Source organism: Serinus canaria, chromosome 9 (genome assembly GCF_022539315.1).
Source record: "Serinus canaria isolate serCan28SL12 chromosome 9, serCan2020, whole genome shotgun sequence".
In the NCBI taxonomy this organism is placed as follows: Eukaryota; Metazoa; Chordata; class Aves; order Passeriformes; family Fringillidae; genus Serinus; species Serinus canaria.
The window spans coordinates 19,772,161-19,798,024 of NC_066323.1; positions in this window are offsets into that span (position 1 = coordinate 19,772,161).

Sequence of the window (25,864 nt, forward strand, 5' to 3'; positions counted from 1 at the left end):
TTAATCTCCAACTTGAGCACCACAAACACACCCAAGCAGCCCTGTTTGACAGCAGAGATGCTGGAAATATGTCCAAGAGGGACACAGCTGCCTGGGGCTGCAGGAAGATCCCAGAGAGGATATCCACTACCACACCTTGGGTTTCCACTACTTTTCTGTCACCCCACTCCTCTGAGGACCAGGAGGGGATGGGAAGTCCTGAGTACAGCTCTCAGTGCCCAGCACTGACATTGGGAGAGGAGCATCCTGACTGTGTTGGGGCCAAAGCTGGATCAGGAACAGCGCCGGAATCCTCTGCAAGGCTTCAAAGTTTCCACGTGATTATGCGAGCAAATATTTGGGCTGGAAGTGCTGTTAGTCATTATTTGCAGTTCATTTTCTCTTATTTGTTCTCTGTCTTTTAAATAATAAAAGAGAGAAAGCTAAGATGACAGCTCACAGCATTCCCATCCAGGAGCAGAAACAACAGCTGGGTTTTTCTGCTGAACACCTTTGGTTGTGCACAGCTTCCCGGGAAACGCTGTGCCAGGGAGCAATTTGGAGCTACAACTGCTGTGGCACTGATGGGTCCTGGTCATTCACCAGGAAAATCTCCTCTCCTGGCCTGTGCTGTTCTGTTGAAGGGTTTTTCTGGGTTTACACCCCGGGGCAGCACAACAGGAACCAGGAACCATCTGGGGGCTTCCCTGCTTTGTTGCTCTTTGGCACCTCATTGGAGGTCTGATCATGGCAACAGCTGTTCCTCAAATTCAGGGCTTAGCACCATTAATCACATCAGTAGGCAGCGGGGTTTCCTCCAGCAGGAAATCCAGGAACAGCTCCAGACTTGCTCCCAGTCAGGGAAGGGTTTACACTCATCCATGGAAGTGCAAGGCTCCCTGGGCACGGAGGCACGAGGAGAGGAGCTATTCCACAGCAGAACGGTATAACTGGCATCAAAAATTACTTGAGATGCAAAACCACATCTCCAGATCTCCCACAAATCACATTCCAGCCCAGGGTGTCTCCGTGCCTCCAGCCCATTGTGCCTCTGCCATGTACAGAGCGGGGTGGGAAGGTTTGGGCAGCAGCACTTCCATATAAACAACTTGGCATGGGAAGAGTAGGATTGCTCCCTTGATTCTCCATGGCAGAGGCCTCGTGCCTTGTGTGACAATGGGCTCCTCTTCCAGGGACCCATGGTAACATTTCCTAAAATACCAGGGGAGCTACCCTTGTAGCAGCAATTTTGGACAGGATGAGCCAAATCTCATGAGTGTCCCAATTCCTTCCCCCCAAAGATTTCAAAGTGGTGCCACATGAAATTTTTTTAAGGGATAGTATTGCATTGACCCAGCACATCTATCAGGGTGGAGGGGGTGGGGAGAACAGCAGGCTTGGCATTACAGCTGCAATTTTACTCAGGCCATCATTTTGGAGCTCAGATTTTCTCATTCCGGGGTTCAGGGCTATCCTTGAAATAAATTATCCCTGCCAAGAGCTCCTACAGCTTCCACGCTGCATCCAAAGGGTGGAGAGCAATCCATTAACATCACTGGGCAAAGAGACAAGCAGCACCTCAGGGGAAAAAAGAATGGGAAAAAAAAAAATCACAGCACTGCTCCCAAGAGTTCAGATATCTCCAGTCAAATCAGAAAATTCAAGGAGAGAAGCTGGGGAAAAAAGATAAAGGAAAAAAGAAATAAAGGTAATTATTGAGTTGAGCTGCAACTTCTTTCTTTGCTTTGGGATTTTTTTTCTCTGCCATTTTGGTCATGCTTTCTGAGTCCACACACTATATTAAAAAGAGCTGAAAAGGAGTCAGTTCAGATGGGTTATTGGGAAGAAATTCCTCCCTGAGCACAGAGGAGCTGTGGCAGCCCCATCCCTGGAGGTCCCAGTGCCCCCTTCCTGCAGCCCTGGGAGAACCTCCTCCCTGCTGGAGCAAACATTCCTTCATTAAAGTGCTCCACATTCTCTCAGGAAAGTCTCTCTTGCCCCAAACGTGCTTTAATATCAAACAAAACACATGCTCTGGGTTTGCAGCCTGCTCTGTTACCATCCTTGATGAAAGGAACACTTTTTCTTCCACCTTTTGAAATGGTTTTCCATCCCCTCGGCAAGACCTTGGGCTAGAGATAGACTGAAAAAAGAACAGCTGCTTTTTTTTTTTTCCTTTTTCTTTTTGGCTTGTTTTTCTATTTTAGAGAAAAGGATTTTCCCCCACCTGTAGATTTCTTTCCCTTCTGCTGCATTTCAAGTTTTGCAGCTCACTCTGATACTGATCAGTGCCAAGCAGGGGCTGCCTGAGCTGGTTTTTAAGGATAACTGGGTGATCTCAGCCCCTGTTTTACTGCCAGCCTCCCAGTCCAGTCTGGGATCAAGGCTGCAGTTGGAATTGTGCATTTCCCAGGTGTCATCCCTACACTGATCCAACTCTTTTGCTCCAGACATCCCCACCCCTCTCTGCTTTACACTTGTCTCTGGTGGGCTTTAACCAGCAGAGGTGATTCTTTTGTTATTTTAGAAATGATCAGCAGTGGTTGAGTGTGAAAGGACATCAGGAAAAAGAAGGACTTGGACCTGCTCAAACAAGTCACAAGGAGGCTCTGAGGGCTGGATCTCCTCTGCTTTGGAGCAAAGCTGGGAGAGCTGGGGGTGCTCAGCCTGGGGAAGAGAAGGTTCCAGAGAGAGAGCTCAGAGCCCCTTCCAGTGCCTAAAGGGGCTCCAGGAGAGCTGGAGAGGGACTTGGGACCAGGGATGGAGGGACAGGACAAGGGGAATGGCTGCACACTGCCAGAGGGCTGCATTAGATGGGATTTTGGGAAGGAATTCTTCCCTGTGAGGGTGGTGAAGCCCTGGCACAGGGTGCCCAGAGCAGCTGTGGCTGCCCCTGGATCCCTGGGAGTGTCCAAGGTCAGGCTGGACAGGGCTTGGAGTAACCTGGGACAGTGGAAGGTGTCCCTGCCCAAGGAAAGAGGATCTTTAAGGTCCCTTCCAGCCCAGAGCAGTCAGTGATTTCATGGCTCCCAGTCTCCCAGCAGCAGGACCACGGTGGTGCCAGCAGGACTAAAGCAGCAGCAGCAGCTTCTGGTGGGGACAGGGGATGCTAAGGACAGCCAGGAGGCAGGGCCAGGGCAGGAACTGCTCCAGCCAGGCCAGGGAGCAGCAGAAGGATCCAGGATCACCTGAGTGCACCCCCAGCTCCCCTCCCTGGGGGCAGGATGTGCAGAGCAGCATTAGAGCAGCTCTGACAGGGCCCTTGTGCTCCTTTAGCTGCTGTCCCTGTCCCTGCCAGAGCTGCCTGAGGGCACAGCTCAGGGCTGCAGCTTTGAAGGGCTGCCAGGAAACCCTGGGGCCCTCCTGCTCCACTGCTCCAGCAGCCCTGGTGACACCAGGGGACAAAAGCCACCTCTAATGACCACATGGCAGACAGCTTCATAGGGCCCTGCTGTGATCCCTCCTCTGCTCAGCCCAATTTCCACACTGTGGGAACTCTTTCCTCACCTCCCTTTTTCCTTTGCAAGCAGACCTGTTTCCCTTATGGGATGGAGCAAGAGCTGGCAAAAATCCATTTTTTCCCCCCTGGGCAATGGGATTGCTCCAAGCTTATGTCTTTATCTCTCTCATCACAAGCTAACATCAGTGTCTCTGATTTCTGCTCTCTCCATCTCCCTTCCCCAGCTCCATCCAGCTACTGGGATTCCCTGCCAGCCTTGGAAGAAACATCCCATATGCCCTACATCTCCTTTGGGAATGTGTCTGGAGAGCCAGGATGAAGAGGAAGGGTTGGAAGTGGTTCTTCAGCACCCTGGGGACTCCCTGGCTGCTCCTGATCCCACCCTGCCCCTGGACACAGTGCTGGAAGTGCCCAGGAGCTGAATTCCTGTCCTGATGGAAGCTCAAGCTTGCCCTGCACCAATCCATGACTATGTGACATTCCAGCTGCACCCCTCAAAAAACTGAGCCTGTATATCCCATCAAAATTCAAGGCACCTCCAAAGTGTTTTCCCAATTAAAAATACCCCAGCATTTTCAATTCCTAAAATTTCTCCATTTTCATCTGTTTTACAGTAAAGCTCATTTTGGTGGGACTGTTGTGAAAAGACAGGACCTTAAACCAGTCCACCACTGATGGCAAACCCTTTTGGTACCCTGAAAGGAAGATTTTCAATAATAAAGGAAATTTTGTGCTTCTCTGCTGAAGTCCTGGCAACTCTACTCGTGCTTTCCATGGAAAGCCAGAATTGGGTGGGTTGACCCCTTAAAATATTGTTTGTTAAACTTAATAGCATCTACTTTTCTCCTGCAGCAAAAGGACCCTTCTGGGGTGCACAGAAACAGCAGCACAGAATAATTTTTTGGGATAGGGAAGGGATAGTAGGGAATTTTTGTGATGATGCTGCAGAAGTGTTCTCCTGCAGGTGAAGGCATCACTACATTTCAACAGGGAAGTCAAAGAATTCCCATTTTTGTGCCCCAACAAGGCCTGGTTTAATTCCCAGCAGCAAACAGTGACCCACAAGTGAAAGAAAAATCCATTATTTCATGTCCTCACTGGTAAAATTACAGATACAGGAGCGATCCTGAGTGTTCAAAAGCCAAGCAAAATAGTGTGAGAGATAAAAATAATGGATGTGGCTGAAATCCAGGGTACCTGAGGCAATCCTTGTGGGATGGAGCAGTTTATCCTGACAGAGAGGGGGAGGCTGGATGAGGAAGCCACAGCAGAAGAGGGTGAATGGTTTTATGGCCTTGGATACTTAATGGTCCAACTGGAAATGACATGAAAGTCCCTGATTTTCAAGGTGACTGATTTGAGCTGTCTCAGACCCTCTGTTATCACCAGCCACTCCTGAGATCCTCCCAATGTGTCCCTGGAGGCCCCTGAGCCAGGAGGCAGCAGGACTCCAGGGCTGGCCCTGATCCAGAGCCTGCAGGCAAAGGCTGATCTTGGCAAAGTCTCTGCTCTGCACTTTGAAATGCAAGAGCTCCTTCCTGCCTCCTGACCTAGGATCAGAAGCAGTCTCATTCAGGAGCTTCTTTTGCTGCTTCATCCCAGTTTTTGGGAATCTGAGGGATTTTTTTTTTCCCTAAGAAGTTCCTCTTTCTCTTTTACTTGAAAAAAGTCTACTTATTCCATGTCATGAAACCAAAGGCATGAGCAAAACCTGTTCTTCCCTGCTGGGAGGACAAAGCAGATTCCCACTGTGCTTTGCTTTAAGGTAGCTGACAGACTCCAGGGATAAGTGGGAGTCATTCCTGGCTCAGCCTTTCTGCAGGAACATTCTCCCTCAGGAGGGTACCCCAGCCTCTCTGCACCTTCAGACCTCAAATCCCCGGGCTCTCCAGCGCCCTTGGGTGAGGCACAGGGAATCCTGGGCTCAAACAGCTCGGCCCAAAGACCAAAACACCCCCAGAGCAGTGGGATGGAAATCACTGGAAAAGCCCTCTGGCTCCTCCTGTGCTAATTGCCAGCAGTCCAATTGATGGCCTTAATTGCTGAGCTGCTGCGGAGACAAGTGACCTATTATGGATCATTGTTTACAGCAAATGAGTTCAGAAGTTCCCATCATTCTGCCTGTCATGCTCAGGGGCAAACTCCTTCTGCTCTGCTGCTGAGCCAAGGGCTTCCCTGGCCCTGGAATGCTCAGACAGGAGGGAAAGCTGAGCAAAGGCACAGCCAGGGCACAGCACAAGCCTGGCTGGGCAGCAGGAGAAAGCTGCGAGGTGGAAGGGGTCAGAGAGAGAGAAACCAACAGCTCAGAGGGGGGAAATGCCCAAGGAAAGGCACCACAGAGGTCCTGGAAGAGCAGATGGGAGAGGAGGACACAGAGCTCCTGGAGCACGGCTCAGACATGGTTAAATGGAGCTGCTGGGGCAGTGGGTGGGGGATGGATGGGGGTGAGGGGGTCCCAGGCAAGGGCAACTCATCCCTGGAACCTTTGGAGAGGGGAGCTTTGCTTCCTGAGGGGTCTGCAGAGCAGTGTCAGAGAGGAAAGGAAAAGGATCTCTAAGAGCTGTGGTATCTGGGAGTGAATTAAAGGAATGGGGAGGGAACACCAGCCAGACACAAATGGGGCTGGGCTGAGAAGATGCTCAGGTGAATTTTGCATTTTTCTTGGAAAACAGGGTTCTCCCCACGCTGGGGACAGCAGGGTTGATTATGGACATGGCTCCATTGTGTATGGGTAACATGGAACACCAGGACAGCATTATCCAGGCTGTTACCTGGAGATAAAGGGAATTAAAGCAGGGGAGCACAAGAAGATTAAAACCAGGCCTGCCCTTGACTTACACAATATATTTCAACAGCCCCATAAAAAGATCAGGGAATTCAGTCAAGCATGAATAGTTACAAGCATAAAAGAATGGTGGTATTATATTTATTATTAAAGCCCTTTGAAAGCCCCCTTATTGCAGATGGATTCGGAGCCCCTGGGGAAAGTCAGGGACAGGATATTTAGCAAAAATGTTATTAAAAATAGAAATTGTTTCCTATGACTTAACCTTACTGCCTAGGGGGAAATCACTTAGGTGGTGTTGGAGAGCACGCAGTTAGGAGGCCTGGGATGTTATGGAAAACTGAGCACAAGGTTTCTGGAGCAGCAGCCATGGTCCTGCTTCCAGATTTACCTGTACCCTCCTCCCACTGCCTGCACCCTCAGCAGGGGGAGGAAGGCTTTCCCTTGGACCAGCCTGTGCTCCCTGAGCTCCAGAGGATGCTCCCAAGGATCCACACCGTGTGGAGAATGAGCAGAGGGAATGTGGAAGGGTGGGATCCATCCAGGCCAGGCTGGATGGGGCTTGGAGCAACCTGGCCTAGTGGAAGGTGTCTCTGCCCATGGCAAGGGGTGGAATGAGGAGACATTGAAGTCCCCTTCCACCCCAAACCAGCCAGGGACTCTACGACATGATTCTGTGCATGGAATTCATGGCATCGACACCCAGCAGTGTATCAATTTCTCAGTTTCTCAATTTATCACCACTCTGTATCAATTTATCAACACCCTGCAGCTCCCAGATGCCCCTGGTTCCCCCTCCTTGGTCTGGGGGGGGTTGGGACTGGTTTGGGATCCAATTGGGATCCAGGCTGGAACCGGTTTAGCTCCAGCCTGGATGACAGAGAGCCTTTTCCCCAACTGAGGCTGTTCAGCACCTGCAAAAAGGTTCAGTGATGACAAATTGGTGTTTTCTCTCAGGAAAGCTCCTCCATCCCACAGCCAAAGGCTGCTTATCAAAGCAGCATCAGGTGTGATCCCCCCCTGCAAAGCTGGCCTGGAGCTCTTTGAGAAATGCAGCTCCAGAGGCCGTGGAAATGCCAGGGGAGCGCTGAGCTGATCCCACCGTGTCCCGTCCCCCTCATGGGATCCATCTCTGGGAAGATGGGCAGGTATCAAACATTCATCACAGGCACTTGTCCCTTTAGCAGCTGACACTGGTGCAGCAAAACAGTTTTTGATCACTTGAGCGTAATGTCACTGCAATCATCGCTTGGAATGTAATTCTGCCTTAAAAAAAAAAATAAAGCCAGGGAAGGAGGATGAAAAATGTGACTCAAAGGTCTCCATGCTTCAGGAAAGCTCTGGAGCTGTAAGCATCAGATCTCAGCAAATTCTGTAAACTTCCCCCCTTTCCCCCCCAGCCTGTATTTGGACATCTTCCTCTTCCTTAATGATATCCCATCAATTACATAACTCCACAGATCCCTGGGATCAGGATGAGGGAGTTCAGCTTCATTATCAGTGCAGTTATTGTCCTTTGGAGACGGAGCTAACGGCCATTTGTCTTCTTCAATTCAATTAACAGCAACCCTCTCTGGACACCACATCAGCTGCACTCGGTGACACTCTGGGACATCCCCTCCTCCACCAGGACCTGACCCCCATCTCCTCAGACGAGCTCTGGCTCCTCTCTTGCCAGCTCCCCGCTGCACATTTCAGCAGCACGTCAGGAAATGGCACAGTAAATTACCCAAGAATTAAACCGGGCAGGGTGAGAGCCAAGAAAAATCCATTTATTGATGGCCATTCCCACTCTGAAGTGCTTGAGGAGGTTGACAAGGCAGGAACATATCTTCCCTGACCAGCCAAGAAGACTCTTCCCAAGAAGGACAAGGTCACATCTTCCTGCAGAAGATGAAGGTGGGCACAGACTGAGGGAAGAGTTTCAACATTTTCGGAGAACACAGCAGCTCCAGAACATCAGCTGTGACATTCTGGCACAATTCTGGAGCATGGAGCCTGCATTTCCCCTTCTCCTTGGCCTCTGCTCTAGGAATGCTCCTGTCACTAAGTTCAAGGACCCCCAACACATCCCTCTGTGACATTCCAGCAGGGAATAACCCCCTCACTTCTGCAGGGATATGATGCTTGGGGTGTGGGTGAGTGGTGGGCTTGGGTTAATGGATGTGGACTCCATGACCTTGGAGGGCTTTTCCAAGCCTAATGATTCCATGTAGCTCTGCAGCAGTGCTCCAGGCAGAGCAGAGGGTGGAGGGCAGCCCACTGCCATTAATAAGTCTCTCTCTGTTCCTGCCATGTGGTGATTTTAATGGAAAGCATTAATTGCTGGCAAATCTCTCTGGTAGCAATAGGACCTGGCAAATGCCTCTTTAGAACAACTCCTAGGCTGAGGAGAGGTTGGCTGATAATTCCTGGGTGCAAGGAGCACCTGGATCACTGGGAATGGGCAAGAAATTGGGGGTGTCTCCTGAGCAGCCAGAGCCTGCAGACTTGCCAGGAGAGGAGCTACCAAAGCAGGCAGAAAATGTGGCTGTGAGCTGAGGAACTGTGTCCTTGTGGGACTGAGTCTTTCCTTGGATCTGTCTGTCCCTCCAGGAGGTGACCATCCAGGCCCATTGATGACACCAGCAGCCCATGGTCAGCCTCCCTATGGTTTATTCCTGAAAGGATCCAGTGGAACCCAGGGTTTGGTTTGCCAACGCATCCCCCTGCTTTAACCACAGCAAAATCCATCCTCGTGCCCCTGGAGCAGCCCAGCCTGCTCCTGCTGTGAGGAGCAGTGATGGGATCGCTGGGATGTAACAGGATTTATCACCTGCTCCTGCAGAGTGATTGCCTGCTCTGTGTCCTCAGTAAATAATGTCCTGCTGGAGTCCCCTGGGACAGCACTGACCCAGGAGACAGAGCTTAACCCCCCGTGGGCTGCCTGATGTGTCTGGGTACCCAGCCAGTCCTCCCAGGGACAAGGTGGGGCTGGAATGCCAAGATCCACAGGGGGAAGGAGGAAAGTGGTTTGGTAGCAGGCAGAAGGTGATGCCATGCTGAGGAGAGCCCCTGAGCAGCTCCACCTGAGCGGCCCTTGGAGGGAACCTGTCACTGTGATATTTGCTGAAAAATCCCTTCACCAGGATTTCTTCTCCTGGGAAGCTGAGAAGCCTCAGAGAAAAAAGTAAATAATAATAATTATCTGATTGCTTCTCCTGTGTTTGCTGCTTTGGAATGTGGTCTGGGCATTGTTTATCCAACAGGTGCATGTTTGATTGGTTTCATGGGAATTGTTTTAAATTAATGACCAATCACCATCAGCTGTGTCAGACTCTGAGGAGTCAGTCACGAGTTTTTATTATCATTCTTGTTAAACCTTCTGTCTGTGTCATTTCTCTTTCTTTAGTGTAGTTTTAGTATAGCATTCTTTAACATAATATAATACATAAAATAGTAAATCAGCCTTCTGAGAACATGGAGTCAGATTCTCATCTCTCACCTCGTCCTGGGGACCTCACAAACACCACAGGAGCCCACAGTTGCCTGGGGCTGGTTGGTCTCTCTGGCACCAGCAAGGGTGACAGGTCACAGGTTCCAGCTGTTCCAGGGGCTCATCAGGCTGTTTCCCAGCTCTCATCCATGGCCATGGCTGCTCACAGGGCTGGAGACAAGCAGAGCTCTTCCCATGTGTGATCTCCTCCCTTCCCCATCCACCAGCACCTCCACCTCAGTGACTTCCTCAGGGAGGGCCTGTGCCAAGGGCTCAGGACTTGGACTCCTCTGCTCCTGCCTCCTCACTCTGCTTAATAACTCCTGACTGCTCCTTCACTGTGTCTGTGCCTGAAACTTTGGATTTATTAATGCATTTTTAATTAGCAAACTCATTCTCCAGGGGAAGGTGTCTTGCATCTTAATGACCTCTGCCTTGAACTTTTGCCAGAGAGAGTTTTATACCACAAACCTCAAGCTGCAACCAAGTTTCCTGGCCCTCAAATCACATGCTGAGCAGCCAGGGGAGGGATTTGCTCCATGGATGCAGTCCCAAGTCCAGGCTGGTGGGATGTTCCAGCACTCATGGCCCATAAAACCCACGGAGCCTGTGCATGGTTAGGGAAGAGCTGCAGGAAAGGCTTGTTGGAGCTCAGCAGTGGGGTTTGGGTGGTCCCAGGAGATGGGGACAGGTCTGAGCCTGTGTCCTAAGTGTGTGGGGACAGCCAGGATCCAGCTTCCCCCAGCCCTCTGCTTCTCAGGGACACAGCTACCATTCCCTGGAGTCTCATTCCAGCTGGGTCATGACCCGGTTGCTCACTGAGTTTCTCCAGAAGGTGCCTCTTTGCAATCCCCACCTTCCCAAAGCAGTTCCTACCATTAGGGGCTGGCAGACAGGCCTGGTTTTTCCTAAGAGTTTTTGACATTTTAATCAACTCTTCTGGATAGAGCTACACATTTAAAAGCTGTGCTGTTCCCTTCAGATCTCCCCAGGCATTTCATGGTTCCAGCGTGGTCTGGGTGCTCTCTGTGCTCCTGCAGCCCCAGATTTCTTTTCAAACCAGCCGTGACAATTGAGATGTTCCAAGTGAGGAACAGGAGCCCACTGTCCCCAGCCCGGTTCAGAATCCATTCCCTGGATTCTGGGAGGAGCAGGAGCTGGACCCATTTCCTCCTCTGCCGTGCTTTGGGAAGGGTGGGAGAGCTGTTGACAGCTTGGTAGTTTATTTCCACACGGCTCCAGAGATCCAGACCTGCGCCAGCTGTTCCTGGGTTTTCTGGCTGCTCTGCCACACGAGCTGTTAGTGATGCCATTTGTCTCCAGCCTCCTCTGAAAGCACATCCCAGTGGCACACGAGTCCCTACAGCAGCTCTTTCCCTGCCCTCTCCCACACTGGAAGGGAATGACAGGGTCTCCAGAGGAGCAGGACCTGGCATGGAAATCCCTTCCTGGCAGAGGGTGGCAGATGCTGAGTGTCCCTGCAGCTACTGCCTGTGCAGGAGGTATTTAAGCTCCACTGAGTCTCCTGATGAGCATCCCATCCTCAGCTCCTCTGGATCACCGTGCAGAAGGAGCAATGTGTGTGTGGCTCACTCCCACAGCAGGACATACATTAATCCTTTCTGACTTCCCCATCCACCCAAAAACCCATCCCTCTTTTCCAGGCAGCAGCAGATTGAGCTCGCCTGGCTCCAGGTGCTCCCCTTGGCATTCCCCAGCTCCTGGATCCCCTGCCTGTTGTATTTGTGGGGTGCCCCGATGAAGGGAGGAATGATGAATGTGACTCCATGTTCTCAGAAGGCTAATTTATTATTTTATGATACTATAATATAGTAAAGAATACTATATTAAACTTTACTAAAGAATACAGAAAGGATGCTTACAGAATGCTAAAAAGATAATAATGAAAACTCCTGACTCTCTCCAGAGTCTGACACAGCCTGGCCCTGATTGACCAATGAATGAACACGACTCTCACCAGAAATCCAATGGAACAATCACCTGTGGGTGAGCAATCTCCAAACACATTCCACATGAGCAAAACCAGGAAAACCAAATGAGATAAGGATTGTTTCCCTTTTCTCTGAGGCCTCTCAGCTTCCCGGGAGAACAATCCTGGGCGAAGGGATTTTTCCAGGGAATGTGAATGCCACACCTGGCAGCCTCTGTTTGTCAGTGATTCCTCCTTGTGCTGCTGGCATTGCTTCACTGCCTTAAGCTGTGCTTTCAGGACCTGGGAAGCAGCTTAGGCACTGTTGCATGACTTGATCCTCCCCTTCAGCTCTCTCCTCTCGGAGGTGAAGCCTGAGCCTGGCCCTGACCTTGAGCAAGGTCCTGCACTGGGTCCTCAGAGCTGCAGGTCCTCTGAAGCAAAGAGCACAGTTAGGACCAGCTGGAACTCTGTCAGGGGGGTTTAGGTTGGATATCAGGGAAAGGTTTTTCCCCCAGAGGGTGCTGGGCACTGCCCAGGCTCCCCAGGGAATGGGCACAGCCCCAAGGCTGCCAGAGCTCCAGGAGAGTTTGGACAATGCTCTCAGGGATGCACGGGGTGGGGTTGTTGGGGTGTCCTGGGCAGGACTTGATAATCCTCTGGGCCCCTTCCAGCACAGCCTATTCTATGACTCTATGGAAGAAAGTGGTTTCAGATACCTTTTCTCTCCCCTCTTCTTCCAGGCAAGGAGGAGCAATCATTTTACAGCTCAGTTTCCTGGGATTTTCAATCCCTTATCAGTCACTTCACTCTCCACCTTGTCCCAGCCCCACTGACCAGCAGCATCCCTGGAAATGGCAGCAGGTACAGGCGTCCTGCAGAGCCCAGACAGAGGCCACAGACCAAACCTCAGGCCAGGGCCCAGAGACATTTCCCATCTCCCTGTCCAACCTGGGCAGCACGTAGTGCAGAGGCAGCATTCCCAGGCCTCTGAGAAGGAGCCATTTATTATGCCCTTTCTCCCTTAGCACAGTCCCTGCTCTCCTGCATCCCAAGTGCCAATATCCCGTGGTTTTTCTGATCCAATTTATCACTGGGCTGTTTCCCCCAGTCAGCAGATGCCCTGTGCTCAGGCTCCTGGCAGATCGATCGATGCCGAGCCCTCCGAGGTGCCCCTTGCCAGCTCCCTGAGCTCCAGCCCCCTCCTGCCTCACAGAGGTGTGGGATGGGGAGGGCAAAGCCCAGAGGGACAGGGACAGCTGAGCCCTGCAAGGGCTGCTGGGCTGAGAGAAGGGCTGACAGGACAGAATTCCTGATCACTGCATTCCTTAGGAGCCTGGCACTGTGGCAGCTGCCCTCCTGCTCTACCCTCCTGTTGGGATTGAGTGGATCCCCATTCTGAGCTGGGGCAGGAGCTCTGCCCCTGCACCCCACAGCTTCCCCAGCAAGTCCCACTCCAGCCCTGCAGTGATCCCACCCTCAGCCTTGTGTCCCCACACCACATGGAGTGGGAAATGCATGCAGGAAATGCAGGAAGGTATTCCTGCTCCTCTATGCCAAGAGATGCATCTTTGCTGCATCCTCACTCCACTCTGGAAGGGGAAAGGTGCCCAGTGAGCCCAGGGGAGCCAGGGAATTCCCCATCAGAGACTGCCTGGAGAACCTGATGGGGGTTACTGGCATCTGAACAAACAGCAAGGACAATCAGCTCTTTTCTCTCTGGAGAGGACACAGCACCATGGCAGGCATTCCAGAGGAGGAAAACACCTGGGGTCCCTGGGGTCACAACCCAGCAGTTTTCTCACTTGGGGTCCTTAATGGATTTCTTCCCACCCCGCTCACCCCCTGCACACAGTTGGTCCAAGCTGTTTTCTCAACCTGCAAGAGCCTCACTGAATCCTCAATTAAACACAAAACCTCTTAAGGAGTGAGACAAAGCTCCCAGAAGTGGTTTTATGGCTTCCAAGACACAAAGCTCTCCTCCTCCAAAGCACTCTCCTTACAAACACTCCTTCCCCAGCTTTCCAAGTTCATTTTCAAATCAAAGCTGCAGCTGTGAAAGGTGACCTGGATCCAAGACTGGCCTCCTGCCCCACTCTCCTGCTCTGCTTGGAGAAGACCTTCAAGGGAAGCAAAAGGAAGTTTCTATTTGTGTTCCTCTCCCATAATGAAAAACTCCTAACTTTTGGGGAGGTGGATATGGGGAGGGGCAGGATACCTCAGGGGTGGGAGAGATTTCCTCGGAGGAGGAGGAAAGAACCAGTATTAGCAAGGTCTCACAGCTTAGTCTCTTGTTGAAGGACAAAACACTCACCTCCAGATGGAAGTAGCAACGAGGAAGAGTCAGGAAGGAGACAAAAATTAAGCACTGTCATTGGGAAGACTGGGACAGACTTCATCAGCCCCGTGCTGGGACTGCCACCTCTCAGCAAAATGCGGGGAGATAAAGAGCCTTAGTTATGCACTGTCATGGTGCATTAAATAAAGGTGGCTGCCCTCGAGCCCTCCTTCCTCGAGCCCTTCACCCTGCTCCCCTTGGGAACGTCATTAGAATGGCACAGCAGCCTCAGCCCCCCAGGGTCAGGGAACCCAGAGTTGTGAGCTCAGCAGAGTCCGACAGCTCTGCGGAGAGGCGGCGGAGTGACAGGTGAGGTCCCTGCCCTTTGCATTAGCTGGATTTTAATTTGGAGCCATGCTGTTCATTACTTCCATCACATCCAGGCTCCTCTGGCTGGCTCAGAGCTCTGGAGTGCTGCTGACCCTGGTGCTCCATCCCTGGGGTCCTGGCTCCGGGAGTGTCACAGCACTGACACCCAGGCACTGCTTTTGGCCTGTGCAAATCCCAGGGATGAGCTGGGACATGGATCCTCCACCATGGCCAACCACACTTGTGCTGCTGGGGTGGGGCACACTCAGGGATGTTCCACCCATTCCCATTCCCTGGCATTGAAATGGTTTAATTCCCTGAAGGATGGAGCCAGTGGGATATGGACAGGGGATTTGCCACCAGAGAAGTTTCCAGGAGTCCTTTCAGCTTTGGGAGGTTTATAGAACCATGACAGTAGTAGCTAAAAGTAGAACCTTATAGAACCTGTAAGGAGTCCAAGGGCAGAGGTTTCACATTCTGGAAAAAAAGGAATGAGCTGGAGAAGCTGGAGTATCCCTGGTTGGCCTGGAGTCCCTGGCTCAGGGCTGTTCCAGTGGCTTGTCTGCCCAGCTTGCCAAAGTGACTGGAAAACTTCCGAGGAGCTACTTGGATCAGGAGCAATGTTTTCTCTTCCACCCAGGGAAGCTGTGGCTGCTGCCTCCCTGGAAGTGGCCAAGGCCAGGTTGGATAGGGCTTGGAACAAGCTGGAAGGTGTCCCTGCCTGTGGCAGGTGGGTAGAACAAGACTGTCCTTTCCAACCCAAACCATTCCATGATTTTATGATGCTTAGCTCCTGCATAAAGTTGGGGCTCTCTTCCCAACACTCCCTGTCAAAGGGATGCTAGGAGAGCTGGAAATTGAGGTATTTTTCAGCAGTTTCTCCCCATGCATTTCAGCACCTGCTCCCATCTTTCCCTAGCCCTTTTCCTGGGGATAAAGCTTGGGCAGGCAGTCCCTGCTCTGCTCAGCACCACAGAGTGACCACTGCAGTGGGACAAACCAGACCAGGAGCCTCCCACCACAGGTTCAGCACTGTCTGGGGTTCTGCTTATCCAAGGGGTCATTTTTCAGTGGGTTAGTGCTGGAGCTGGAAATTCCTTTCCAAAAGGGAATTAAGAAGCCCTGCCTCCAGCTGGGAAGCTGCTGGAGAGAGCAAACACACAGCACTGCACAAATCAGGAGGGAACTGGTAACAGAGTTGGTTCCAGACAGGTGGATGTAAGAAAGATTTTCTGCTCTCCTTCAATACAAAAAGAGGAAGTTTTGAAATCTAATCTTTTCTTGGGAGAAAAAAAAAACCCTGGTAGTCTGCAGCTCCTGCCACTTCTAGTCCATATATTTACAAGGATCCTTGAGCAGAGACAGAGCAATTTGCTGGGATGAACATTCACAGAGCTGAAGGAGCAGGCACATTATCATGCCCTCCACATCAGCCAAAGGCCACTGCCTTGGATTCCCACTCCTGTGGGGAGCCAGGGGAGGCTCAGGAAGGCACAAGGATTGTGTCTATGGAGTCAGGGCAAAGCAGCAGCCAGGAAAGAGCCAAGCAGGGAGCAAGGAGAGCTTGGGCAAGGATTTTTGGCTGCTGTAAACATGACACAGGCATTGAAGTATCCACACAAACCCTGCATGAAAAGCTTATCCCAGGAAAACCCTGCTCTTCCTGCAGCAGTGCTGGGAGAGCTGAGCTGCCCATCACACTCATCATTTCCCTTTCATGGGAATGGGGTGTGGGATGGTTGTACTGGACACCTGGCTGAGTCACCTGAAATGGAGTGGAGCAGTGGTGCAGCCCCTGGTGCAGAATTTTTCCCCAACACTGAAAAGAGACCAGAGTTGAAGCCCTAAACCCACCAGGGGAGATCAGAAAGGCTCCTCGTGGCACATGGATCTCTGCTGTGGATCAGCCCTGGAGAAATCCAGCTTTTCTTCAGGACAGGAACTGAGAAGAGCCTTTGAGGAGCCCTACCTAAACCTTTGGGCCAGCCTGAAGTCCTGCCAAACAGGGAAGACCACAAAGCCATTAAAATGGAACATCAGAGCCCAAATGAAACCCCAGAACCTCAGCCCAGGCTTGTGCCTGGTGCCAGTGCAGCCACAGGGACACCGAGACTCAGGTGGTGGCTTGGGGTTCAATGCTGCAGCCTCACCCACAGGGTGTGGAGCAAGAGTGGGGACACTGGGGACACCCCTGCTGGGTGTGCAGAAGTCCCAGGCAGGCCTGGAACAGGGGGATGGGCAGGGAGGACAGTCCTTGAAGCTCCTTGGAGAGGAGGCTCAGGGAGCTGCTCCCAGCAGAGCCAAACAGGGAATTTGGAGATCAATGGTTCTGTCTGCCTAGAGCAGGCATGAAAAACAGCGTGCTTTAGTAAGACTTGCAGGAACTTTTGGTGGGGAATCAGTTATACTGGAGCAGTTGACAATTAAAGAGCATTCTCCAGCAACTATTTTTCACCCAAATTACTTTTCAGACCCTCCACTCAGGCACATAAGATGTATGTTCATCAATAGAGTAAACACACAGATTCCTTCCCTGTCCCACCAACACTGTGGTTTCTGGGCAGGCCCCCCAGCCAGGGGACTGGGAAGCACTACAGCATCTCCTGAAATCCCCCAGATAACAAGGAAAATCCTCACAGCTGGTGTTAACAGGATTGCAGTTGTTTGGTTTAATGTGAATGTATTTATGTATTGTTAGTGCAATTTGGTGAGGCTGTTTCCTTGCTTGCAAAAGTCTGGATTTAGCAAATATTGGCTGGTTAACTATGTTGTTTCTTAGCAACCCTAATTGGATTTCAAACGGGAGATTTTGTTTTGGAAATATTACCTGTATCACTTAGCACTGTGAAATAAGTTCCTGCCTTCCTCGTGCAGATAAACCCAATCAGCAGTCCCCAATCCACTGGGGTTCCAGCTTGTTTACCCTCTCCTATGGCAGGAGCTGACAGATTCCCTCCTCCCCCGGCCAGGACCTGCAGTTTTTTACCAGCACTTGGAATTCCAAGATCAGCACGAGCTGCTGCTGCAGCCTTCAACTTGACTGGCAGCCCCATGGTGACACTGTCCCCAGGCACAGTGGCAGCCACAGAATCCCAGAATCCTTTAGGATGGAAAAGCCTTTTAAGATTAAGTCAAATTTATGTCCCAGCACTGCCAAGGCCACCACTAAACCATGTCCCCAAGTGCCACATGCACACAGCTTTTAAATCCCTCTCGGGATGGGGACTCCAGCACTGCCTTGGGCAGCTGAGCCAGGGCTTAACAACAGTGAAGAAATTTTCCCAACATCCAGCCTAAATCTCTGCTTTAGGCCCAACTTGAGAGGCTGTTTCCTCTTGTCCTTTGGGTTTTCCCAGCTCAGCTGCTGGGCACAAATGTGGGAAGATACCCCAGCTGAGCATGAAGGTGCCAAGCTGCCTCCCATCACCCCAGTGCTTCTGCTGGTGAAGCACCAGCACATCCCAAGGACCTTTCAGGGATGTGGAAAGTGAGGTGGAGCTTCTTTTCTGCAGCCTCTCCCCTTTCACCATGTCCCACTGGAGTCAGAGCTGACAATGGGATGCCCAAAGGAGCAGCTCCAAGCCTCTGTGTAGACTGGGAATGGCCCTGTGAGCAGAGCACGGCGGCAGCTCCAGCAGAGTTTTCCATGTGTGTGCAGTGTTTTTTCTGGAAAGCAGCTGCTGTTGTGCCATTTAGTGATAGTGAAGAGGTAAGCCAAGCATTCAGCCAATTACAGCCTCCAAATCATTGCACAGCCATGGGCCAGTGACTGCGGGGAGAGCAGGGAATGAGCATTGATCGGAGCCCGGGGCTGCGCTGGCCCCGCTGCTGCCGCTCCGCAGTGTGGAGCACTCCGGGTCCTCCCACAGCCCTGCGAGCCACAGAACTCCAAAAGGTCAGCAGGGAGCACAGAAGGGAGCTCAGTCTGTCAGGATCAGGGATTTGGGGCTGTGCTGCACCAGGCTTCCTGTGCAGGAAGGGTTATTCAGGGTGGACAGCTCCTTCTAAAGCCCTTCATCTCCGCAGAGATGTGGTGGCACGGGAGCTGAGCAATTAAAGAGCTGCTGATGTCCTTGTGCAGCACGGAGGGAGGAGAGGCAATTCCAGGGAAGTGGCAGCCTGCAAAGCAGGCTCTTTATGCTCTGAAGATGTTAATCTGCATTTTCAGGAGGAACAAAGCAGCGTTTTCCCTGAGGGCTTCAGGGTATGAAGTATGGGAAGAAGTGTGGTCCTGAGCCACTCACAAGGGGACAAGGCCAGTCCCCCCATGGCAGAGCACGGACACAGCTGGGCCACACAAACACAGCCTGCTCAGGGACAGGCACCTCCTTCCTTCCTTCCCTCCTCCAAACCTTTCAAGAGATGCTGGACCCCGAGGCAAACTTCCCAACATGGCCAGACTCAGTTGTAAGCACATGGGTTTGGCCCTAACCCCAGCTGGATTTTTCCCAACAGGGAAAAACTTCTGGGAGTTTCATGGAGCGAGCTCTTCACCAGCTAAACAAAAGCCATCTGAGCCAGACAATCATGAAGCTTGGAGAAACCTCCATGGCCATGGAGCCATTCCCCCAGCATGGCCAAGGCCACCATGAACTCACATCCCAAGAGCCACATCCAGATGGATTTTAAATCCCTCCCTCCAGGGACAGGGACTCCACCACTGCCCTGGGCAGCCCTTCCCAACGCCTTTCCATGAAAAATTTTTTCCTAATATCCAATCCAGTTTATTTCCACAATGGTGACATTTGAGGTTTCCAGTCTGATGCTAGCCCTAGTTTAGGTTGGCAGATCAAGCCTGGGAAATGAGATACAGATTTTCTGGACTCTGTCCCAAAAGAGTTTTCATTTCACCTCATGGTAACTCTACACACCCTTGAGATAAATCCAGGAGATGACAGCACCTTCCTGGTTTTGTTTGGGAAACTCCTGCACAGCAAAAAGGGCCTCTCCAGGAGTTTGGGTGAGAAACCCAAAAGCAGGAGAAGATAAATGAAAGGAGAAAGAAAATTATCTCCACCGAGCTCCCTCTTTATGAACCAGGCCAGGAAAATGCCATGGATACTTTCCTGGTGTTGGAAGCCAATCTGGTGGTGACTGTGCTGTACTGAGGGGAGGTTTCCTTCAGGTGGAACCAGCCCATGTGTTCAGAGGGGAAACAGGCAGGGAAAGGCAGCGTTATCCTGATGAAAATTTAAATGAAAGTAGATTTATTTTGTCTTCGCTCCAGATCTCAGGGGACGGTGTTGACTTACATGTTGGAAAAGCAATCCCTGCAAACAGCAGCTCGGAGTTGTTGTATTAAACCTGCCACCTCCCGCCAAAACCCTCGAGCAAACAAAAACCTGGGGGAAGCTGCTGATCTCTTCTCGACTCAACCCCCAGCCTGTTTGTCAGATTCCAGATGCATTTTACAGCGGTTGAGAGGTTTGGCTTTTTTTTCTTTTTTTTTTTTTTTCTTTTTGTTATTGTTGCTGGCTGATTTTAGCAAACCAAATGTTGAAGAAGAGCGGCTCAGCAAGTGAAAACATTTCTCCGATAAAACTCGGGGTTGAAACGAAAATTGTCATTTCAAGCAGGATTAAGCTACAATTATCCGGCATCTCTTTTAACTGAGAATTAAAGAGTGCTGAATAGAAATGTTGTTGTGTTCTGTTTGAACACCCACAGCCCGGAGAACATCCTTTATCTTGAGACTCAGTAGTTTTCCCTTTTATTATTACCTGCAAACCTCTGCTTGGTTACAGCGGAGGCTTTGCATGGGGTGATATCTGCCAGTCGATCTTCCTCTGCAAAGCTCAGCCTACCTAGACAGGGACTATTTTAAGCTCTTCAAGTGATATGAAAAATCAGATGTGAAGAGGAAAAGCAGGGCTCTGTGCTGCCTTTACAGCCCCTGAAATCAGCATTCAGCTCGGCTCCCGAATGACCCTGATTGGAAACAATTCTGCATATTCCCACAATTAAACAACGTTTGAACTTGTGTTAATGGCAACAGAACAATTATCTGAACAGCCATCCACGGGGTAAGCAGGCTGCATCAGCAAGAGTCAAGCCTGGTGCAAATAAAGGCTCAGCCTTGCAGAGGAAAGCCAGGGAAACCTTCAAAGAGAGGAATAAAGATTCTTTACTTTACTCCATAAAATCGGCACGTGAACAATATATTGAATGTCAGGAGCAAATGTCTGCTACAATTTGGTTGCTTAATTGTAAACCTTGCTAACTATTTCTGCTTAAAAATCAGATCTTTAGTGTTCTGAAACTGCAGAGAGGCATTTGCCTGGTCCTGGTGTCAGAAATATTCTTATAATGTTGGAGCTTTGTGTGGGAAATGCAGAAGCAGCACAACAGAGTTTAACAATTGAATTGGGGGGAGTAAGAGGAGGCTTTAAGGGCCTGAGTTTATTCTTAGTGAAAGAGATTTCATTGTATTTCTGGTAAATTTAGGAATAAAGAAGTAGGGGACTCATTTAACAGGAAATTCCATAAAATCATATGATTATGGAATGATTTGGTTTGAAATGGAACTCTAAGGTCATCTCATTCCACTCCCTCCCCTGCCATGGGCAGGGACACCTTCCACTATCCCAGGTTGCTCCAAGCCCCATCCAACCTGGCCTTGGACACCTTTCCTTTCCAGTTTCTTCTGTGTCTCATGAAAAAATATATTCCATGTGAATGGGAAGGGCCAAAAAAGCACTTTTGATCAGATCTGATGCATTAGGAAATCACCCAGAGCAGCTGTGGCTGCCTCTGGATCCCTGGAAGTGTCCAAGGCCAGGCTGGACAGGGCTTGGAGCAACCTGGGCTAGGGGAAGGTGTCCCTGCCCATGGGAGGGGCTGGAAAGGGATGATCTTTAAGGTCCTTTTCAACCCAATTCTATAATTCTATAAAAATTATGCTGGTGGAGAGACCCTGCAGCTCCTTCCAGATGGGAGAGCACCAGCAGATCCTGGGGTTGTGCTCACACAGCATCCTGTACCTGGCCAGGCTCTGCCTCTGGCCTCATCCAGAGGGGCTTTTCCTCCTGTATTTCTCCCCTTTTCTCCTAATAAAGCTGCTTGTTCATTCCCAGCTGAAAGAAGACATAATAAAAATGATGGCAGGAAATTGCAGGCGAGCTGGGGTTAAGAGAGACAATAACAAAACTGCTTTTGCAGGGTAATCTCCGAGCCTTTGGTAGCTCATGCTAAAGAGGGCTTTGAAATCAGCAAGAGAATTAAAAATATTGAGATCAGCTAAAACACTCCTATCCTTTGCACATCAAAGAGGATACCCACAGGGACCGATTTGCTGCCATGGAATAATTTCCACCACTTTTTACAAGAAAAATGAGAGCATTTGGTGCTTCTGCCCCCTTCCTTCAGCATGAACCCGCTGTACAGGGGGAAATTACCTTCCTGTGCTCCCTAAAAAAAAATCTCCTCCTGACACAAAGAGCAGCGTGGGGAGAACAGGTCTGCAACCCATTAGCCATGTCAGGGAGCTGGGGGAAAGGGAGAAGGAGGAATCTGCCTCCCAAATCTGCTGACAAGGCTTTAAAGCCCAATGTAGCCCAGAGGTAGCCCAGGGTCCTCCAGCTGGGTCCAAGCCACCCAGTTGCCCACTGATGGGTTTGCAGTCTGTGCTGGTGTCACATAGCTGGGCACACAGGGGTGAGCTTCCTCCCAGGAAGCTCATTCCCAAAGAAAAACAGGGCTGAATCCAAGGAAAACCTGCCCTGAGTGCTGCCCTGGGGATTTAGGTGTGATGGAGCATGAAAAGCATCACAAACCTCAGCAGCAGGCCCAGCTGGGAGCCTGGTTACACTCACTTGAGCTTGGAAGAAAGGTTTTTAGGGCTTCTCCAGAACTCCCTGAAAGCCAGGATGGAAAATTTGCACATGCAGGATTGGAGCAGGTCTGTGTGCATGGTCCTGGGCCTGTCCATGTGCCTGGAATAGCAGCTGTATTAATAAACTGGAAAAAATTAAACATTGCTCTGTCATCAATCAATGCATTCCCTTTCTTGCTCCTGACCTGCTGGAATATCTCCTGCTTCTCCTTGTTGAAAACCCGTTTTTACAGCAAAGCCTGGCTGGAAAATAGGCTTTGTTGCAGGGAAAGGTGATTTTCCAGGCCCACCCCTGGGACAATTGGAAGATTCGGGGCGCAGGGCACCGTGAAACTCCAGAATTCCTCCCAATCTTGTGTCAGGAAGCTGTCTGGAAGCACTTGGCTGCTCTCCACCAGCCCTTCCCTCATACATGACTTCACCCTTGTGTTTTCTTCTCTTCTTTCCTGTCCTGCTTCTCATCTCCTGTCCTTTGGGGTTGAGGCTCAGCCAGCTGTGGCACAGCTGTGGCTGGCAGAGGGGGCACTGAGCCCCCGAATTGGGCACAGCCTGCGGGGCAGGACACCAGCCAGATGTGGCTGCTGGGACACAGGAGCCCGTGTGGCTCCCTGCAGGGATCATCCAGCACGTGCTTTTTCCTTGTAAAAGAGCAAGGGAAGGCCAGGGCTGTGCTCTGATGGAAACCAGACAGCCCTCGGGAATCCACTGGAGCCCAGGCTCAGGAACACGTTGCCTCTGCTTGGTGTGGCTATCCCGATTCCCAGGGAATCCCTGCTCCTGTGAATAACTCCAGCTGAATAAAACATTCAGTTTGGGGCTGGGAGGGCCAAGGCAGCACGTTCCTGCCCGCCCTGGCCCACCCACCCACGCTGCTGTGGGTGGGACAGAAGTGGGATTGTGTGTGGGCTGGACTCTGGAGGTGGGTCCACAGGGCAGAATCCAGAGTCCTGTAGGATGGAGAAGACTTCCAGGATCATCCATCCAACCATTCCCCAGCACTGCCAAGGCTACCACTGACCTGTGTCCCCAAGAGCCACATCCACATGGCTTTAAATCCCTCCAGGGGTGGGGCCTCCCCTGCTGCCCCAGGCAGCCTGTTCCAGTGCTTGGCAATCCTTTTCAGGAAGGAATTTTCCCTGATATCCAACCTAAATCTCCCCTGGCACAATCTGGGGCCATTTCCTCTCATCCTGTCCCTGTTCCCTGGGAGCAGAGCCTGACCACCCCCAGCTGTCCCCTCCTGTCAGGAGTTGTGCAGAGCCAGAGGGTCCCTCCTGAGCCTCCTTTTCTCCAGGCTGAGCCCATTTCCCAGGTCCCTCAGCCCCTCCTGGTGCTCCAGACCCTTCCCCACCTCCATTCCCTTCCCTGGACACGCTCCGGCTCCTCCATGTCCTTCTTGTTGTGAGGGGCTCAGAACTGACCCCAGGGCTGGAGGTGCCTCAGCAGTGCCAGCACAGAGGGACAGCCAGCAAGTCCTGCTGGTCCCACTGTGGCTGGCACAAGGCAGGATGCCCTTGGAGGTGCCCTTGGCCCTGTGGGCACACGCTGGCTCAAACCTGTCCTCAGAGCACACAGACAGGGCTTGGGAAGCTGGAGCTGTGTCCCTTACATGTGGAGGGCAAGGTGGGCTGGGTCCTGCTCGGTGCCTCCATGAACAGCCTCATTCCCATCAAAGTCTGGCCCAAAGTGGTTCAAGGGCACTTTGCCAAGGCGAGGGGTGAGGAGGGAACAAAGCTGGACTTGTGGGGGCTCCTTGGTCTTTTGGACAGGCTCCTGCTGCCCCCAAGGCCAAGCATCCCTGACAGGGAATGTCCTGGTTTGCTCCAAAGCCCCCAGTTGGAACCAGGAGCGAGCCCAAGCAGGACTGGAGCTTTCAGGGCTGTGCCCATCCTGCCAAGCCCTCGAGGGAGCAGGGAGGGGTCAGGTGTACACATGGACACACCTGGCTTCTTCCCAGCTCTCAGAAGAGATATTGCCAAGCCCTGTTTCTCCCCCAGCCCTTCTGCTCTCTCCCTTTTACCTGTCCTCCCCCTCCACCCCGTGCACAGAGCGCTGCTGCCACTTCTGTTTTACTGTCCCCAGAGACACCAATTCTGCAGCCATCACGGCCAGAGACGCTAATTAAATTGTTCGAAAATCCAATAAAAATGCTTTATGAGAGTGTCTGTCATTGGCAAAGGTTTAGGGAAGAAAATTAGGCTCTTCCCAAAGCAGTGAAAAAAAAAAAAAAGAAAAAAGTCCATCCTCCCTCATTAAACCCTCGATGTATTTCACTGTAAATGGTTGCTGGGTGCAACAAATTGCAACTGGTCCAGTGGGGGCAGTTTCTCAGTGCAGAGCTGGTGGGGAGGGCTGGGGATGTTTTTTGGTGAGTGTTGGAGGTGTTTGCTTCTGTCCCTGCTCTGAATGACAACTCGGGCTCAGGCACAGGCTGGGCTGGACAAACCAGACCCCTTTATAGATTTTCTCATTCCCCAGCCAGCGCCAGAGAGGATCAGTAATGCAGCCAATTAAGAGGATTAAAAGCCATATTTTTTATTTATTTTTTGATGACAGAAGCACTGCCAGGTCCTGTGGCTGTGATCAAGGTCCCCATGCTGTCCTTGTCCCAGACAGCTCAGGGATTGATCCATACAGGGGATTATTGTCCTGCACATTTCCCCAGCTCTCAGTGATGTGCAGCAAGAGGCCAAGGTCTCCTGTAGGTCTTCCCAGCCCCAGGAATGCCATGTTCTACCTCATTTCTTACCCTTTGTGCCCCAGAGGATGCACATTTGTCCTCACAGAGGGGAAGAGTGTCTGTGCTCACCCTCTGGAGCCAGGCATTTACTGGAAATGCTGGCAGATGGAATTGGCTGGCTTGGGAAGGGCATGGCTGGGCCACTCTGGGAAGACTTAAAAAACCCAAATGCCATGAGGCTTGTGATGTAAACACTCCAAGCAGGCCAAATGCTCTCTGTAATTTCTATTAATTATGCAGGTAGCAGAGAGAAGAAGCTGTCAGGGAGCACATTTCCCACCCAGAGCAGGGAGCACTGCGAGCGTGGGGCGCCTTGGCAGCGCGGAGGCAAAAGCACCCAGCCAGGACCCCGAGGTGGGGGTTTCTGCTCCTGTTTGCTGCTCATGCTGATGGAATGACATCTCCAGAGGGGAAATGCCCCAGAAAGAGCCAGGGCTTCCCATGGCTGCTGTCAATTCAACAGATGAAAGCCAAAAAGAAGGGGGTCCAGCCCTGGGGCTCTTGGTGACCTCATCCCAGCAGAAGGTGGGATCCTGAATGCAGGGAGAGACAGACACTCCATGGATCCTCACCTCATCTCACAGGGGTTTCAGCTGGCTTCCTGCAGGAATTTGGATGCGGGGTCACCCCTCTGAAGCCCCTGGGAATAGCTGCTGAAATCAAGCTGCCTGCCGAAGCCCTTTTGTTCAGCGAGGCTCCTGCTAGGAGAGGCGCTGCTTTTATTTCAAAGACTCAGCAATTTGGATCGGTTTAACCTTTTCAGGGTTTCCTGAGCACAATAGCACAGATGAGCTTTAAAGCCTCTTCAAGAGCACAGGTTGAAGCCGGAGACTTGGGGGGAGGGAGAAGAAGCCACGTCAAGGCAAGGAGCCGATACTGTCACAGCCAGACGTGCTTTGCCTGCCAACCCCCCCTGAAAGCTTCTGCCGAGGCACAGAGAGATGGGTTTGCTGTGAGAATCAGGGCAGTGCTGCTGGGTGTCCTTGTCCTGAGCAGAGTGATGCTCCAGTGGGCTCC